Raw genomic sequence first — 4664 nt, 5'->3', positions numbered from 1 at the left:
GAACGTAGGGGCCCTTTCGAAGTTCTTGAGCAAAGAGGCCGAGAGACTGTGGGCAAAGCGAAGCCAAGTGTGGTGAATCAAGAGGATTCTGTTCGAGTCAAGTTAGAATGTGGACAAGAGAGTGACATAACTTCTTGTCATCGACATGTACAAACGAGTAGGACGGTTCGAGTTAAAAAGCGACGTAAGCCGAGACAAAAGTCTCGAAAGAAGGGGAAGGCTAAGGCGTTGAGACGAGACCGAGGCGAATCCAGTCAGTGCCATTCGGAAGTCACAACGAGGACGTTGCGAGAATGGGTGGGGGAGAATGTCACGGGCCATAGTTCAAAAGCCCGTCACCATGGCACCAAATGCATCCAATAGAGGTCTATTGCTTAGATGGGGATCATTTGGCCTACGAGAACTGGCCCGATTCAAAGAGCTATTGGACAAGCCTGTCAGATTGAAGCCTAGTTGGCCCGATAATGAAGAGATGGCAACTTAGGCTAATATGGTAACTAATCTTAGAAGATAGAGGGAATCATATCTTGTAAAGATTAGATTTGATAAGGATATCTTGCAAATCCCTAAAATTAAGGAATATGGTTAAATCACATCCGTCGATGTAAATGTATCTTGACCGTCGGTTATGGGGGAGCTCAACTATAAATAGAGAGCCTTCCCTTCATTTGTACTCACTCCATTCATTGTTTCATTATTCTTTGTGAATAAGAGTAAGAGAAATAGAGAGTAATTACTCAAACACTTTTCGAGCGTTCTTTCTATTGTTCTTTGTTGTTCTTCTTTTGGCATAAATCGCTTCCACTCTTCAATTGGTGCCTTGAAGGAGTTGTAAAAGAATCCTCACTTTTGAGCGTAAAGGATGACTTGGGCGCGTTTGGACGAACGGATCGCCTAAGGCCACACAGTTCGCGAGAGAAAGGTCTAGTCCCGTGACACAAGCACATGGACAAGTTCGAACTGCCCCCACCACCTTAAACTATCAACCAATTTTTAAAATATTTTAAAGTATATAGTTTAAATTTCAAATTTCAAAAATAAAACATAATATAATATTTATCATAGAAATAAATATTATTTAATTAAAATAAAATTTTAAAGGAAAATAATATTTATCTTAATGTTAAATTTATTTTAATGTTTTTCATAAATATTATCATAAAAATAAATTGATCGATTTTTCATAATACATAAATATATATCATATCATAACTTACATAACTTACATAACATACATAATACATAAATATATATCATATCATAACTTACATAACTTAATCATACTTATAAATAAACAACTTACCTGAATTAGTTTACACCCATTACATACTTGATATGTATTATCTATTTTAGTACAATGACATGATTTAAATCAATTTAGAACACTTAAGTAACCATAATTTATTGTCAACTTTAGACTTCAAGAACTACGAAATGGATAAGAGTTGGACGAATTTGTCAAGGGTAAGCAACGACTATCGAAATGGAGTACAAACTTTTCTAAATTTTGTATTTCAAAATGCAAGCCAAGAGAATATGATTTTTTGCCCGTGTAACAAGTGTCACGACATCAATTGGCATATTTGTGAAGTTGTGTACGAACATCTAATTGTTGATGGCTTTATTTGGAGGTATAAAAAATGGATTTTCCATGAAGAGTGTACACCTTATAAAACCTTTTCAACTATTAATCCGACTTATCTTCATAATGCTTACTATCAATCTGTTAGACAAGATGACATGGAAGTTGTGTTACGGGATGCATTTAATATGCGCAGTCATGGTTTGTAATCGTTTCCACTTGAAATTATTGCATCTGATGATTGTGGTATTGGTGGAAATGCTTTTATCGAAACAGGGAGAAGTGTACCTGATGAAGAGCTAAATGGAGAAGTGGCAAAGTTCTACAAGTTACTTAATGAAATGAATGAAAATCTTTATGAAGAATCGAAATTTTCAAAACTGTCCTTCTACATTTGTCTTTTTCACTTAAAATGTTTGAGAGGGTGGACCAGAAACTCTTTTACAGTGCTGTTAGAGTTTTTGAGAGATATGTTTCTGTTTGGAAAAATCACTCATTCATGCAAAGATATGAAGAAACTAATAAAAGATTTAGGCATTGGGTACGACAAAATTCATAGTTTCCCAAATAATTGCATGTTGTATTGGGGTGATCGAAAAAACCAACAGTCTTGTCATGTTTGCAGTAAATCTCATTGGATGAATAGGAATACAGAAGATATAAATTAGGATAAAGGTGAGGCACAGTCAATAAAGAAGCCAATATTTTGGATCCAGCTCGCAGCAATACATGCCTTCAAGGAATCAGGCTCAAGCTGAAGTTCATAGGTTAAGAGACCAGATAGCTCAGATGCAAGCGAGCACAGTTGAGAAAATTTATCAACTTAAAGCAGAGGCAGCATCGAGAGAAGTAGAGGATTAAAGAAAATTTGAAGAACTCCAGCTACAACTTAAAACGGAGGCAGTAGCGAGGGAAGCAGAGGCAAGCAGAAAATATGGCGAACTCTAGCTACAACTTCAAAATATGATGAAGATGTTTCAGCAGTCACAGAATCTGCCATCTTAGACGTTTGTTTTCTTATTGTGAGAATATTTTAACAATATAACTTTTGAATATAATAAATTTTGTTATTTCATTTATTAATTTAGATCATATACATATTTTTTTCGTTGGATTTAAAGTATTATTTAGATTTGTAGTTTTTGGTTGGATTTTATGTTACAGGAAATTATGTTGATAATTCGAGTTCTATATGAATGAAAATGGGTTGTTAAAAATCTGCTAAATTTAGTGGCATTTCCCCACAAATGCTGCCAAAGAACATGACCTTTAGCGGCTTTTGTGGGGAAAGTGCTGCTAAAGGTCATGTTCTTTAGCGGTGTTTGTGGGGAAAGTGCCGCTAAAGATCATGTTCTTTAGCGGCGTTTGTAGGAAAAGCGCCGCTAAAGGTCATATTCTGTAGCGGCGTTTGTGGGGAAAGCGCTGTTAAAGGTCATGTTCTATAGCAGCATTTTTCCACATAAACGCCGCAAAATTTTGATGGATTTTTTGTGGCGCTTATCAAAACGCCGAAAATAGTTTTAGCAGCGCTTATGAACGCCACTATAGGCTTTAAAAAATGCCGCTAAAAACCTATTTCGCTGTAGTGGCACGTTTCGCATCGAATCAGTGTAAGTAAGCTAGTCAATTTGGATTTGAAAGTTAGTTGTTGTAACACTAATTTGACCAAACCCTTAGAGGGTGTTTTAAGGCTGATTTAATAGTGTTTTAACTCAGTAAATTTGTGTTCTAACTTAGGTTTAATTTAAGTTTAAAGGAGGAATTGTAGGTTTCACAAGAAGTTCTACTCGATCATCCTCATATGGATCATACTCGAGATTCTCTGTGGGAACATCAAGCAGTCAGTCTGATGGCAGAAGGCTAAGGCGATGAAGTATGCCAAATCAAATATATGCCCGGTGGCCATGCTCCATAGAAAATAAGCATCAGTAGTACTGACGACTCCGGTGCTCTCTCTCCTATCGGTCAAAGTGTGAGCTAACAGGGTATGAAGATATCGTAAAGTTGGAAAGAGAGAAGTTGTCTTCGCGTGACTCGCGTCATAAACTGTCTTACTCGCTGTAAGCTCTGCCCAATAATGAGATGGCGAGTAATGGATATGCCCATATGGACATATGGCGAGCAAACTTCTCAGTGTATAGTTCCATAGCAGTGCCGAACTCAGGGACACTCATATGGCGCACCAAGCCACCAAGTCTAAAAGTGATGGTGCTTGGCTCGTCATGAGTCATCATGACCTGCTGTAAAATAAATGTAGAACAAAACTCCAAAGTCAGCTCCGTGTATCTAGGCTCGATGATAGAGAAGAATCGATCCCATGGGGCTGTGCTAATAAAGGCACGCACATGATCAGCTAGGTGGACCTGCTCCAACGCGGCCCAACCAATACAGCGGCCTAGGCCGAGTGGCCGCAATCTCAGTAGCTAAAATAATTCCACTTGGGGACTCACTAAAAATCAGATATAATGGTGGCAGGCCTCAGCGGAGGAGCTCGAGGAGGAGGTTATGCTAGGTGTCTTCCGCTTTTTCAAAGTGGGGATGGCGACTTTGAACTTGCCACGAGTGTTCGTCATGATGAATCTGCAAGAAAATCAAACAATCAAGTATTAAAACAAAACGAAGCAGACAGACAAATCGGACATAAAGGAAGCAAGCCAATAACTTATGCCATAAGTAAAGGTAACATCTATAACTAAACGAATTAAAGAAAGCGATAGTGGACAAACTATAAACAAAAATTCGAAATTCAAATACCAAAAGACATAGGAATTAGTATTAACCAATGAATAAAAATGGTACTAAAAAGAATAAGAGGACTGTAAGAATCAAAATAAATTAAAAACTTTCAGAGTAATAACAGTAGTGCAAAAAAGAAAAATCATAAATAATAATAATTGAAACAAACTTTCCTAGACTAAAGATAGAATTAATAGACGAACAAAAACAAATGGAATGAGAAAAGTAGTAGTAACACAATATAATAAAATGCAATGAAATAAGAAATAAAACTTAAACGAAAACTAAAATATAAGCAAAATAGAGCAAATAAATAATAATAGGAATAGAAAAAAAAATAAATGAT

Source organism: Gossypium raimondii, chromosome 4 (assembly GCF_025698545.1).
Source record: "Gossypium raimondii isolate GPD5lz chromosome 4, ASM2569854v1, whole genome shotgun sequence".
NCBI classification, from domain to species: Eukaryota; Viridiplantae; Streptophyta; class Magnoliopsida; order Malvales; family Malvaceae; genus Gossypium; species Gossypium raimondii.
This window is presented reverse-complemented; position numbering follows the sequence as displayed.